General features: G+C 36.2%; 2 long non-coding RNA genes across 4 annotated transcripts in view; one reads left to right on the top strand and one right to left on the bottom strand.

Annotated features, from left to right (window-relative positions):
• Positions 1–15685, top strand: part of LOC107969313 (uncharacterized) — a 178356-nt gene that overhangs the window by 26908 nt on the left and 135763 nt on the right. The window contains exon 3 of one of the 3 annotated variants that reach the window (XR_001711069.4): positions 6906–6990. The exons of the other annotated variants lie outside the window; for them this stretch is intronic. This is a non-coding gene — a long non-coding RNA (uncharacterized LOC107969313). Of the gene's footprint in view, positions 1–6905; positions 6991–15685 lie in introns of those variants that run through there. 3 annotated transcript variants of the gene reach the window in all.
• LOC107969314 (uncharacterized) overlaps positions 1–15685 on the bottom strand; it is a 44513-nt gene that overhangs the window by 18875 nt on the left and 9953 nt on the right. The gene's annotated exons all lie outside the window — the stretch shown is intronic.

Below are 15685 nucleotides of genomic sequence, written 5' to 3'. Positions count from 1 at the left end.
TAGATCCAAGTCTCGGGGCAGCTGCCTTAGTCTCTCTCTGTCTCAGGTACTTTTAATTCATATTGTACAGTTAGGTGAATTTACAAATTTCAAGATGTTAAACAACCCTTTCCATTACTAGATTAAATCTAGTTTGATGGTAGTTTGATCTCTGTTATGCAACGTCGGATCCAGATGGCTAGTACTTTCTTTGAATTTTTGCATCCAAGTTCATGAATAAATAACTTTTTCCTTTCTTTTCTCCTTCCTTTACTCTTCTTACATGGCTTTAATATCGAGATTATATGGGATTTGTGGAGTGAGTTGAGATTTAGGCTGTTCTTTGGAAGATTTGAGTAAGAGTGTTATAATCTTCTACTTGAAATTTGGGGAAAATTTACAAAACACTGTTTTCTTGGTATTTTCTTTGTGAGAATATTTTAATATGTACCAATTTTAAAGTCTAATTATAAGGCTTTTCCAGATAGTCTCCTTAAGTACTAATATTTACAAAATTATCCATTTTATCTAATTCTCAAATTTATTGAAAAAGAGTTGTTGATTGCATATTCTTTTTAAAATTTCCATTGTATTTATATTTATGCATTATTTCCATTTATAATTATTATTTTTGATTGATCTTGAATTCATACAACAATGTGACAACCTTGTAAGGACCTGATATCCTCCAATTTACATGCTATCAATTTCCTGTGTTTTACTACCACCCTTTAGAAATTACTTATTTTTATAAATGGTAGCATTAGTATTATTGTCTCAAACCAGATACTGTTTGTTTAGATTTAATACATGTTCACCTTTTTAAAAAATATATATTTGTTTTTACATCTTGAATTTCCTCCTAGAAATATTTTTCTTCTCCTTGAAGTATATTTTTAATTTAGTCTATTAGTGGAAAATTTGTTTTCCTATCTGCAAATATTATTATTTTATCCTTGTTTCTTAAAGATGGATTAATTTAGTGGAGTATTCCAGTCTGATGGGTACTTTCTCAATCCGTGTATTTTGAAGATTCCACTGATTTCTGACCTCTATGGTTGCTTTGAAGAAATCTGCTCTTGGGCTAATTCTCTTTTTTTTCTCTCTCTCTTTGCCAATTGTGCTACAAATTTACAATTTTAAATTTTGTTTAATTTAGGGAAGCTCATCTATAATTAAGGGTGCATTTTACTTTCCTTCTCTGTTGATTAGTAAGAAACATGCCATTGTTGAATAACAATAAAGAAACAACTTAAACCCCTGTGAAAAAATAATGATTACATGCCTTGTTTAATTTTATATAACTAGATATTAAATATGTATTTAGTATAGTGTATATATACACACATACATATATGTATCTTAACTATTTTTACTATATCATATTTACTTAAGCAAATAAATAGTGGAAATCATAAATAGCTTTAAAATACCTGGTGCTGTGGTGGACGTACTTATTTGGGGGTTTCTGTAGTTTAATATTATGCCCAGAAGAATTTTTAAAAATCGTCACCCTCATGTAATGCTGTATGAACAGGCCATTAAAACACTTTTGAGCCACAGCCAAGTTTTGTGCTACAGGGTTGGGATACTCTGAATAAGTATTTGTGAGTTGGGTGCTTAACTCAATCAAACCTCACCACTTGGTATGGTTGTCCATGACATTCCTCTGCTGTTTATCCAGCATAGTAACTAGTTGTAGAATTAAGTAAAGAAGGGCATGGAAACTTCGGAGGGAGTTCAAAGAAACAAAATGATGATTAAAGGCTTAGAAAATCAGACCTCTGAGAAAAGCTAAAATGAACTGGGTTTATACAGCCTGAAGAATGAGTAATTGAAGAGATATTTAATAATAGTTCTCAAATTGATCAGGAAACTTAATTAATAATGATGGTGACTGAGAGTCCCCTGCCTCATGAAGCACAGTCAGGGAATATAGCTTGTGAGTTCAGCACGGGGATATCATTTAACCGTAATGAATTGTCTAATGGTAACCATTGTTTAATATGTTAATTAAATTCAAGGCTGGCTCAGAGACCCCCTTTCTGTAGTTTTATGTGAGCCACCATCCCTAATTCCCAAACAGAATAAACTAGGTTTCTCTAGTACTTTGTATATCACCATTATAGCAATAGCTGCAATTCTACAAATACCCCATGAACAATTTAGTGTGGCACATCCTAGAATTTATTTCCTTATCATAAGTGTCTTGCAACCAGAAGATACTTAATAGACTGTTGCTACATTGAGTTGAGTGGATTTGGAATTACTCTACGAGTGTTATAACTACTGCGCCCCACATGTCATAGGAGACTGATACACCGTTTGAAGCTGGAGCTTTACAAAGTCTTCATAAAAGAGTTGGCAATTGGTGGAAAGGCAAATTAGTAAAACCACTAAGAAAAACAGTATGGAGATTCCTTAAAAAACTAAAATTAAAACTACCATTCAATCCAGAAATCCCACTACTGGGTGTCTACCCAAAGGAAAAGAAGGCATTATATGAAAAAGACCCATGTACGTGCATATTCATAGCAGCACAGTTCACAATTGCAAAGATATGGAACCAACCTATGTGCCCATCAACTAAGTGGATTAAGAAAATGTGGTATATATACACCATAGAATACTACTCAGCCATCAACAAGAATGAAATAATATCTTTTGCAGCAACTTGGATGGAGCTGGGGGCCATTATTCTAAGTGAAGTAACTCAGGAATGGAAAACTAAGTATTGTATGTTCTCACTTATAAGTAGGAGCTAAGCTATAAGGATGCAAAGGAATAAGAATGATATATTCAACTTCAGGGACTCAGGGGAGGGAGGAAGGTTGGGAGGGGAGTGAGGAATAGAAGACTACATATTGGGTACAGTGTACATTGCTTGCGTGACAGGTGCACTAAATTCTCAGAGATCACTGCTAAATAACTTACCCATGTAAACAAAAACCACCTGTACCCCCAAAACCATTGAAATGTTTAAAAAAGAGTTGGCATTAAATTGATTCTTATGATGAATATGATATTCATCTAAGGATGAAATATGATATTTTCTTAAAATTAATGTATAAAAGTTATTGGACTGGCACAGTGGCTCAGCTCTTGGGAAGCTGAGGCGGGCGGATCACCTGAGGTCAGGAGTTTCAGACCAGCCTGACCAACATGGTGAAACCCTGTCTCTACTAAAAATACAAAAAAATAGCCAGGCATGGTGGTGGGCTCCTGTAATCCCAGCTACTCGGGAGATTGTGCCACTGCACGATCCACTCCAGCCTGTGACAGAGTGAGAGTTCATTCAAAAAAAAGTTAATGGAGGGATAGTAAGAGTGGTCAGAGAGAATAGACTGAAAAGTGGACGGGCCTTCCTGGGGATGACCATGTCCACAGAGAAGTAATGGAATATAAGACTGGACAGCAAGGACATGATTATGAAGAAATGTGTCAGGCTAAGGAGTTCGAATACTATGATTCTCATGAATGTTTCCCAAAGTATGTATGTTATTTAAAATATTCAATCTGAGAAATGTTAATAATGTTTACATAAATTAAAAAAAAAACAGGTTTTCGTGTTCAACTAATTTGAGACATGAGTGTGTTAAGTAAAATGAACCAGATTTTTCTATTGGGAGATTTATTCAAGTCATTGTTGTGCTAATGAGCATTGTGAATTTTTTTAAGAGGCTAGGGCAGGCAGTCATTTCAAAATGTATTTAATCACATGACCCTTTTGTTGTTGAACTCACCACCAGCTTGTTTCACATGGATAAACGCAAGGCAGAGACTCTGAAGACAAATAACAATGATCAAAATGATGCTTAAAGAAGGTTGATCTACTGGTGGAATGCAGGGCCACTTGGATGGAAAAAGAGTCCAGTTACAAGGATCCTGCAACTGAACATGCATGAAAGGATAATGGGTTTGAATTAGGGTCTTGCAAAGGACAAGCAAGATAGGCTTGGATGGGAAAGATATATAAAAGGATTGAATAGAGTTAGCAAGTGACTGGGTTAAGCTGTAGGAAGCCAAGAGGATGAAAAATAACTCCAAAATTTTGAGCCTGGGTGGCCGGAAGAATGCTGGTACCATTGACAGAAAGAGGGAATCAAGCCAGCGAATACATTTAGTTATGTGTTTGAGGTGATAGCAGGGAATTAACGACAACATTTCACAGACTCACAGGGTCATAAAAGACCTCACAGGGCTTCCAGTTCATTTTCCTGTAGGCTAGTAAGCCCTCGGTTAACTTACCTCAACTGGTCATGGACCTTTTTTACATTATTCTCTGAAAAAACAGGGATTGTACAATATTGCCTTGGGTAAGATTTTATCATGTCGTCTAAACTAACATAATTTTCTGCAATTACTCAAGGTCTTCTGTTTGTTACTTACAGTAATTTCTGCTTTATTCAGGATGAAGAGTTAGTTATTACTTTTCACATATAAACTTTGGATTGAAATTGGAGGCAGTTATAATTTTTCTCTCTTCTCCCTCTTTTTGGAATCATGGAATTTCTCAGTCCTTTCATAAGTTGTCATTGATAGTTGTAGTGATTAAAAACTGAGTCATATATAGATCATATTATGAATAACATACTAAATAGGCTAATAAATGGAAATCTGTTGGAAACCAACACTGAGAATGTAAGTGCTCCTCTTAGTTTAGGAAATTCACACCATTTCATTAGAGTTTTACAAAAATATATTCCCTATCTTTGTCAATGGTGATCTAGAGACTAAAGGTTTCTAGACAGATTAATAACAGATATCCTTCTCATAAAGTATAGTAATCACAGACATCTAATATACTTAATGATGAGATCTTCTGGGCTCACATACATAATATATGAAATAATTATATAATCAATTCATTTTTTAAAAATGTTCTAAGTGTTACTGAACACTAACCACATGAAATAACAATAATAGGATTAAGTAAATTAGATGGTTAAATGTTTTATACCTGCCTACAAGGTTTACTATTTTAAAGTACAACTTTGAATCACATGTGTCCCAAAATTGACTAGAAAGTTTATTGAAACTGGCCAAATGGAAATCGAACACTTAGCATCACCAAAGATAACACATAAAGAAAATGCCAGAGATAGGACTTAATTCCCTACTTGAATATTCAGTCAGTATTTAAGATTTTGAAATAAATCATCATTATAAAATGTGTATACAGTTTGGAGTTGTTTGAAGAAATTATCTTTTTTTTTTAATAAAAGGAGGGGACTAGCAGCTGGAGGAATGCTATCTGATATGTCTGTGAGCACATTAAACTTTAGAAACCTAAGAAAGCATCGTGCTTCAACTTTCCACCTTTTCTCAATAATGGGTGACCCATGTGTTTAACTGGACTTTGTACCTGGTTTCTGGCTTTTATTGCCTTCCACCTTTGGCCTGAGACCTATTCCTGAAACCTCATCTCATCATTCAAGGTTCTGAAACTCTTGATTGGTGCCCACCATACTCTTTTCTACCAAGGCAATCTGTGTCTTCTATCCTTTTTATCAACTCATAGGGATTGTCTTGGTTTAAAACTTTCATATACCAAACTCAGAAAATCAGTTCAGTAACACAATAGGGTGTCTATAGTTAATAATAATTTATTCTGTATTTTTAAATAACTAAAAGGATGGAATTGGGATGTTCCTAACCCAAAGAAATGATAAATACTTGAGGTGATGGATACTCCAATTTCTCTGATTTAATTATGGCATGTACCCTATAAATACGTAGAATGATTAGTTGTCCATTATAATATTTTTTTTTTTTTTTTTGAGGCAGAGTCCTCGCTCTGTCATCCAGGCTGGAGTGCAGTGGTGTGATCTCAGCTCACTGAAAGCTCCGCCTCCCGGGTTCACGCTATTCTCCTGTCTCTGCCTCCCGAGTAGCTGGGATTACAGGTGCCCGCCACCACACCCAGCTAATTTTTTTGTATTTTTAGTAGAGATGGGGTTTCACTGTGTTAGCCAGGATGGTCTCGATCTCCTGACCTTGTGATCTGCCCACCTTGGCCTCCCAAAGTGCTGGGATTACAGGCTTGAGCCACCGCACCCCCTTCCAAAAGTTGGTCCCTTCCAAAAGGCACTGTGGTGAAGCCTACCATATCCACTCAGATGGACTGTGTTCCTTAATTCAATTATCCTGTTATTGGAGACCCACCACGAGGCTATTAAATATGAAAGTCAGCCAAGTTCAAGTAGTTTGTATTGGCCAGGTGCAGTGGCTCACACCTGTAATCCCAGCACTTTGGGAGGCCAAGGTGGGAGGATCGCCTGAGGTCAGGAGTTTGACACCAGCCTGATAAACATGGTGAAACCCCGTCCCTACTAAAAATACAAAAATTAGCTGGGCGTGGTGGCATGTGCCTGTAGTCCCAGCTACTGGGGAGGCTGAGACAGGAAAATTGCTTGAACCTGGGAGGTGGAGGTTGTAATAAGCCAAGATCATGCCACTGCACTCCAGCCTGGGCGACAGGGCAAGACTCCGTCTAAAAACAAAAATAGCTAGAAGAGAAAACTTCGCATTCCCAATATGAAGAAGTGATAAATACTTAAGGCAATGGGTACCCCAGTTACTCGATTTGATAATTAAAATTTGTATGCTGGTATCAAAATATCGCACGTACCGTATAAATACGTGCAACTATTTTGTATCCATAAAAAATAAAAAAATATGTAAAAATCGAGGTTGTTGGGTCTAATGTATATTCTAGATCTTTCCTCATCATAGGAAAAGAGAACACTGGAAGGCTGAATTACATTATAATCTTCAAGAGTTGTACTTCTGTTTTAAGAAATAATATGCCTTAGTGGCAACAAAACATTAGAAAAAAATACCCTTATACTCTGGCTCTCTGTGGTGTCCAGATTTATAACTTTGGTTCCAAGATTTTGATTTTCTAATCTGGCATTCTTTTATAGTACAAATATCACACAAAGACATTCTGGAGAATGGCAGAAAAGTGAGCGAAGCCAGAAAAACAACACTTCAAAAGGTCTGTGGAGGTAAATGATAGAGAAAACTGAAAGCTGCAGAGTGCATGTGATTACCAAGAGAGTATTTGGCATTGTGCCATTCTGGAGGCAGAGTGAGAAATGGACCCAGGCAGGTCTGCCCTGCAAAGTCTTGGTGGGACACCTTAACTCTGGGTCCAGATGACAGAGCAGTTCCTTTGAAAGTTAACTAGAAGAAAACCATGCCCTCTTTTCCTTGCAGAAAGATTTTTAGCTCAGCAGTTTTCTACAGTATAAAAATCACCATGTACCGTATGTGCTTATGGGCACGTGCACACACACACACACACACACACACTCTCACTCTGTGAAGCACACCATGCTATTGCACTTAAATCCCCTCTGATTAAGCCAATCCAGTGACACAGAAAATGCTACCAAATTAACTCAATTGAAGAGCAAAACCCATTAAGAACTCAATAGACAGAAAATGATGCATTTTTTTCATCAGCTTCCTCCATATCACCACTGTCTCTCCTCATTTTTTCCCCTTTGTCTGTAGTTTAAATGAGAATCTTTCTTCCTTTATATAAGAAAGCAGTAAAATTAAAAGTTTTAGGAAAAAGTCAGTTTGTTGGCAAAAACCAACAAGACTTCTGCAATACCAGGGCCAGCCTTTGCATAAGCTCTTTCTTGTGCCCAGAAACGTGTAAAAGAACAGAAATCTCTGGCAGAGTCCAGTCCTGGGTGAATAAATGAAGCCCTTTTCCCAGAGGGTTAGCATAAAGGGTGGCAAGAAGGGAAAACGAAAGGTTTGCTACTGTGAGAATGTTAGGTTGGGCGATATTTTAAGACTTCGGAAAGTGTGAAGAAAGGCTGTTTTTTCCATTTCTTCTCCTTCTCTCTCCTACTCTGTTATTTCTCCTTTCCATTGCTTTGGGTTTGGGGGAACAAAATAAACATTTAACAATACAGATATTGCAGTCTTGAAAGTTAGTGCTCAGCAGATGTTACGCTTTTACGAAATTTATCTAGGGAAAAAAGACAAAGATCACCTGACGGACAAAGCTGGACCTGAATATCTGTGGTGAATTTTAAGAGAAGTTTCTGATTAATTCGTCTGTGTCAACATATTTGAATTTTTAAGTGTCAACAATGTTCTTCAGTTTTAACTTTGACTAATGGGTAAATTGCAGACAGTAATGTGTTACTGGAAAATAGTATGGAAAATTAAGTCTTTTTTTTTTTCAAATTAAATCCTGTTTCTCCATTAGCTCACTTTATTATTTATGAGATGGTTTATCTTTTATGTCTTTTATCATTATTTATCCCTACTTGGCATTGACCACTAACAATCCAAGAGTAAACCATTCTATCTCTTTCTACCCTCTCCATCCCAAGTTGATCTATAAGAAAATTCTTATATATACTAAAAGCACACAAATAAAAACTAGGAATCCAGCAGAGAATATTTGGCCAGAAGAGTCATTCTGTGGTGATAAAAGATTCTTTACTTGCTCACAGTTTAGACTTTAATATACTCTCAATTAAGTATTCGAGTTTTTTTAAAAAAATATCTTCCTGAAGGTTTTATAATAAAATCTGATGATGAAAACATCATTGAACTTAATTCTTCACCCTCTAACTCCAAGATTGAAGTAATAGGAAGAAAAAGTATTCTAAAGCACTTAAAGAAATTGTATTGTAATATTTCTAAAATTGTATTCTCTGTTGTATTTGCTCTTCCAATTTAAACCTTGCTCTTACAGTTTGTTTTACATCATGATTTTGAAATTATTATTATTATTAATGTCTGAGGAACTGCTTAGCAGATGTGTAACTGAGACTTGCTTTTAGTAGACACGTGTCCTGGTGGCCTTGTTTTGGTATTCATAAATATTACAGCCAGACTTTTAATAGACATTCTAAACGAAAATAGAACTCAACTGCTAAAATTTAATTTTCTGTGTAAAATAAAAGAAGTAGCAAGAGACTAAAACATTGGCTGGGGCTTGGGGTTCATTTGGGGAGCTCCCATAGGCTATATATCACCATGTGTGGCTTTCATTTTCTTAGTGCAAATTGATTTAATGTGCAACATTATTAGATTAATCAAGTCCCTTTGGAAGAAATGATCTCGCCAAAGAGATTTTGTTTAACTCTGTTCCTCTGCTCCACTCTGACCTTGGCAGTAGTTTTTGATCATTAAGAGAAGAATGGGAAAATGGCTAGGGCTGTAGCCATCAACGTCCCCTATTCTTAGTAAGGAAACAAGTCTCTATCCACCTTTACCCATAAAAAGTTGAAGATTTCCCTGAAAAGCCATATGCTTCTTGAGTTCTAGGAATGATTCATTGCTCCCTTTTGTTTTCTAAATTGGATTTCTTCTCTGTATATTCAGTAATAATACAGCTGAAAATCTTGCTCATTCTTGCACTCATTAACTTCAACAATCAGTTCCTCTTCAAGTTTAGACACCGAAAAACACCTGTTTATCCACATAAATTTTTATGTTTATTTTTATAACAGACGGATAAACCTATATAACCAATCACTCCCTGTTTACATTGAGAGAGAGTAAACCAAGGGCAAATTCTAGTTTTATTTCTTGACAACCGTCCCTACAGTGCAGTGCCTAAAAATGCAGCCTTTGGAGCCAGACTGCCTGGGTTCAAAACCCAGCTTCTCCAGTAACTAGCTAAGAGCTCTTAGGCAAGTTAGTCAACCCTTCTGTGCCTCAGTTTCCTTGTTTATAAAAGGGGAGTAATATGGCAACTTCATTGCATGGTATGAGGATTAAATAAGTTAATATATGTACAATACTCAAATGAGCACCCAAAAAATGGTAAGACTATTATTATTGTAGAACTTCATTTCCTTCACTTTTCATCTTTTTTCATGTTATTTACACCTATCTTAATACTATAGGTTGCCTTAAACTTATCTTGAATGGAGATTTGATTGCCTGAATTATCTTAACACATAAGTATTAATCTATTAAAACAATCAAATGGCAAATTTTAGCATGTAAAATTTGAAATGATAGAAAATCATAGAGAAAAAATGAAATAAAAATCACCTATAATTCCACTGAGTAGAAATAGGTTTTTAGCTTTTTGTATATATATTTATTTTAACCTCTTTATCAAATATTTTATTGTAGGATTTAAATTATATATCCTGATTTTTTTCACTTACAATATATCAAAAGTTTCTTTAGTCATTATATATTCTTCAACAACATGTTTTTATGGTCTTCAAATTTCTTTATATAAATGTACCGTTAATATGTTTAACAAGAAGATACTCATTGTAAGTGAATTAATAACAAAAACAAATCAAAGTTGCAACTTCCAGTGAGAAAATTTTGTGGCATAATATACCTATAAACTGAGTCAAATGAACACTTCTTCAATATCAGGTTTCCTTTTTTATAATGCTCTAAGTGGTTGTGAAAACAAAAATAAGTGCTATCAACTGCCTCCGACTCTCCAAATCATCAGGTTCTCAAGCTTCTGATCACATATTTTTTCTCCACTCCTGATAGAATTTTATATTGAGCAAACCTTGCGCATAAGAACAGATACTTGTATGTCCAAAGACAGCACAATGCTGAATTGCTTAAGGCTGAGTTTTCTCTGCCATTTACAGTTTCCAGGAAAAAGGAAAAAAGAAAAAATCTCATCACTGTGGCTGACCTGTCTTTTATTTCTCAAAATATAGACTAGCAGTCTTGAACATGGTCTTCATCTCTTCTGCCTATACTGCATTGAAGAGAATGCAGTTACAAAGAGACAGGGCTTAGCTGTTGGCCCAAGAGATGACAGAAGTGATGTGATAGGCATTTAGCAGAGTCTCTGCGGCAAGAATGAGGCATTTTCTATGCAAATGATATATAATACAGTATATTCCCAGGAAGTGGAATTATATATTTTACATTTCATTCTCCATTTGAGGAGCAAAAACAGGAATGAGAGAGAAATAAGGATGGAGATATTTCTATGGTGAATTGTTATATATTTGACATTTCTATGGGCTGGTTTTGGTTTCTTTCTTTACATATTTATCTGTTTGGAATTCCAATTTATTTTTAAATTTTACTTCCTGAAAAAGAGTTTTAGGTCACTTTCTCAGAAACAAGATACTAGTGCATTCTCTCTACAATCCCGAACTTGTAGATTTCCTGGAATTTATACTGAAAATCCTCTACATTTAGTGTTAGATGAAATACAGGTTGGTCTTATCCAAGCAAATGATTTATCAACCTATTGATGAACTAAGTATAAGAGCACATTTATTCTTTAAAGGAAAAGAAGGAAAGATAATTTCTGAGAATATAAGAATAAATTAAAAATTGTTCACTCATCAAAGGACATTTATTTTAGATGATACTTCTTTATTCTAAAGTTAAGTAAATTAAATAAAGAGTTCAGAATAACCTAAAGGTTTATAATTATTAATAGTTTATATGTGAACTCTGCTTCTTACTTTAAAAGGCAATTGTTTCTTGCAGATTGAAGAAGGGATAAAGAAGTCTGTATATAGAATCTATTTTTCTTTATTTTTCTTTTTCCTGGATGATACAGCGTGTAATTCATGATCTAAGGAACAAGTGAAAAGTCGAGCTGTCTGTTTTCTGCCCTCTCGGGTTAAAATCAAGGTCTCTAACATTGCTTTCATGAAGGGTGTTGTTATGTTTTCTGAGGTGAGGCAGGGGAAGAAGTGGTGGACGGTTAATATTTCAAAAAGGTAGCAATTACCTGATAACAGAAAGCGGCGTGGACTGTGTCTTGTTACCGCTCATTTCAGAGGTGCCAAATCTGCTGTGGACATCATCGTCATTATAGCTTCAGTTGGCTGAGGTCACCTTGGTTCATGTGTTTTATACATTGGTACCCTTCTCCTTATTACTTGCCAAACAAACCTTTTTATTTTTGCACACGTTTATGTTGATTTTGTGGTTTCTGAAATTGGATTCTGGCTCCTGGAGGCCCGAGTTTCCACAGCAACTGGAGGCCTTATCTGCTACTGGTTTTTGGCAGGCAGACAACCAGGTCTTTCAGTTTACTTTGGATTTTTTTTTTCTTTTGCTTTTTTTTTTAAAAACTTTTTCTTCTTCTCTCTTATTTTTCCTATACCCTGTCATTTAAGCATCACATAATTAATTGCGTACATCCTGTGCCACATGCAATTGCCACAGCTTTGAAGTCCCAATAGATCATTTTATAGAGCAGTGGGTGCCATTTTAAAGAAAAAAAGAAAAGAAAAGAAAAGCAAAGGCCTGGCGCCAGGACATGGCTGTGTGGATTTGAACATATCCTTCTCCAGGTATGATAAAGAAACTGGTGCACCTTCTGTTTGTTTTTCTGCATTTCCTTTCCACACTGGCCTTTTCAATATATAGGAAAGACCTCAGGACTGAGTTTGTTATTTTTCTCTCTGGAGCTAATTCCTTTTCCAAAACCAGCACGAACTGCCTCATTTGGTGCTGAGGTGAGGTTTGCTTTTTTTCTTTCAAATTTGGAAAAAAAAAAAAAAGGTCTGATTTAGCATCATGTCATTTAGTGGCTGCTACTGACCCAACAGGAATGGAAAAAACAACAGCCCAATAAGAAAAAAAGTGCCAAGCCCCTTATTTAGACACCATTAAAGTTTAACAACAATAAATGACCTCATCATCTTCATCTTCTTAATGTTTTTAAAAATATATGTACAATTATTTTTTCAGTGAAAAGAATAAATTAACACAAACTTTCAGCATCTTTTTGGAAAAGATATACTCTTTGGAAGGTGGAAAATATATAGGTTTTGAGAAAAACATAGAGTCTTTTGTTGAAAGTTTAGTTAGCCTTCACTTTTCTTTACAGAGAGAAAAATGTATGGATATATTTTATTGGCAGTTTTGGTGTCTTCTTAAGGGAAAATCACCCTAACAATGATCTGTCTAGAAAAATAAAGTGAGTCCCATTTTCTTAATAAAGTAAATGTTGCCAGATTCTTTTATTGGTAGACATAAACATTTCACATAGCTAGAATTTAATATTCAGTATGTCTACATTTTTATTTTAGTGTCTTCTTTTTTATATTAGCATTTAAAGAATCTTTTCCTCTGTGTAGATTCTGGATTATTAGCCCTTTGTCAGATAGAGAGATTGCAAAAATTTTCTCCCATTCTGTAGATTTCCTGTTCACTCTGATGATAGTTTCTTTTGCTGTGCAGCTCTTTAGTTTAATTACATCCCATTTGTTAATTTCGGCTTTTGTTGCCATTGTTTTTGGTGTTTTAGTCATGAAGTCTTTGCCCGTGCCTATGTCCTGAATGGTACTGCCTAGGTTTTCTTCTAGGGTTTTTGTGGTTTTAGGTCTTACATTTCTATTTCATGGAATAGAAAATTCCATGCTCATAGCATGAGATGCTCACCCCGTATGCTCATAGCATGGGATGCTGTCCCCGTATGCTCATAGCCTGGGATGCTCACCCCGTATTCTCATAGTGTGGGATGCTCACCCTCTATGCTTATAGCCTGGGATGCTCACCCCATATTCTCATAGTGTGGGATGCTCACCCTCTATGTTCATAGCCTGGGATGCTCACCCCGTATTCTCATAGCACGGGATGCTCACCCTTTATGCTCATATCTTGGGATGCTCACACCCTATGTTCATGGCACAGGATACTCTCCCTGTATTCTCATAGCGTGGGATGCTCTCCCTGTATTCTCATAGCATGGGATGCTCACCCCCTATGCTCATGGCATGGGACACTCTCCCTGTATTCTCATCGCGTGGTATGCTCTCCCTGTAAGCTCATGGCATGGGATGCTCACCCTCTATGCTCATAGCATGAGATGCTCTCCCCCTATGCTCATAGCATGGGATGCTCTCCCCATATGCTCATAGCATGGGATGCTCACCCCCTATGCTCATGGCACAGGATACTCTCCCCATATGCTCATAGCGTGGGATGCTCATGGCATGGGATGCTCACCCCCTATGCTCATAGCATTGGATTATAGCCTGGGATGCTCACCGCCTGTGCTCATAGCATGGGATGCTCTCCCCATATTCTCATAGTGTGGGATGTTCACCCCCTATGTTCATGGCATGGAATGCTCACCACCTATGTTCATGGCATGGGATGCTCACCCCCTATGTTCATGGCATGGGATGCTCACCCCCTGTGTTCATGGCATGGGATGCTCACCCCCTATGCTCATAGCATGGGATGCTCATAGCATGAGATGCTCACCCCACATGCTTATGGCTTGGGATGCTCTCCCTGTATGCTCATAGCATGGGATGATCTCCCTGTATGCTCATAGCCTATGGCGATTCCATGGGCAGGCTCCCTCACTCCCTTTTTTGAAAATTTTTAAACAGGTTCCTTATCCAAACTTATTTGCCCACTGTCTCATTTCCTCAGGGAATTGCTTCTTTCTTCCAGAGAGAATATAACTAACAGATTATTACTTATTAGCAGTTGGCCTTTGACAAGTTATTAAAATTCTCAGAACCTCAGTCTTCTTTCTATAAATGGAAAGAAATAATGGGTCATACTTCAGAGGGCTCTTATGAATATTGATTATCTTAATGCTCATAAAGTGTGTGGAGTATTGCCTAGAACATCATTTGTGATAGTTAAATATTCAGAGGAACACTGATGAAGTTATTTTTAAGAGTTAAATACTTAATATTTCCTTAATATACCTCAGACATCATTATAAATACACTACCTTCCATCTATTGCCGATAACAACCCTAGAGACTAGTAAGTTCTATTACTTAATCAGCTATTATTATTATAATTATGTATCACATTTCTAAAAATCATTTTAACCTAGATAACGGCTTAGTGTTAGAATTCAGGCTTTATGACAAAGCCCAATAGACATAAACATTATAAACACGTAACACAAATGTGCCATCACCCAATGGATACCTACAAATTTCCAATTATAGTATAGCATATATCAACTATGTATCAATCAATTCAAGAGACCCCAGAAAAATGAGGATGCATAAAATAACAATAATCCTTTGCCATCAGATTATCTATTTTCTAGAGACATAAAATTATGGAAGAGTAAATGAGGGTCAGGGAATTATAAAGACAATGGTAACATGGCTTAATAAGTGTTAGAACATAATAGTTGCAGGATATGATGGGCAACTGGAGCCATTCTGGATCAGGGAAAGCTTAAAGGAGAATAGGATGCCTAAGCAGAAACCAGAAATGCAAATAAAAATTACCCAGGTCAGAATTGGGGAAGATGTTTCAGGTAAAGAAACTAGGATTTCTAAAACCTCCAATCCCAGATATAAGGGAGTAAAAGAACACTTTGGTTAGTTCAAAAGGGCTAGAACAGAGACAGTAGGAAGGGACTGGTAGTCAGTGAGGCAGCGAGCTATGTAATGAAGGTTCATTTATCCCAAGCTACAGGGACCCATTTAATCTATTAAACAAGAGGAAACCATGATCAAGTTTGTATTTTGGAGATTAATCAACAAAAGATGTTTTGAAAGAAGAAAGTTCTAGAGGCATGGAAAACAGGCATAAAGGAAAGTAATCCAAGAGAGATAAAATAAAGGTAAGACTCAACTAGGAAAGAGGCTGTGGAGAAAGAGGAAAGAAATGTATAAATGTTAAGAATGATTTGGGAAGTATCATGGTGCTCATTAGAGATGAGAGAGCAAAGAATCTGATGGCTTAGAGTCCTCGTTGAGTTATGTTTATTCTATTGACATTA

The sequence above is a fragment of the Pan troglodytes genome, chromosome 19, assembly GCF_028858775.2.
Source record: "Pan troglodytes isolate AG18354 chromosome 19, NHGRI_mPanTro3-v2.0_pri, whole genome shotgun sequence".
NCBI classification, from domain to species: Eukaryota; Metazoa; Chordata; class Mammalia; order Primates; family Hominidae; genus Pan; species Pan troglodytes.
Note: the sequence above shows the minus strand (reverse complement) of the source record. Positions and strands in the feature narration are given on the sequence as shown.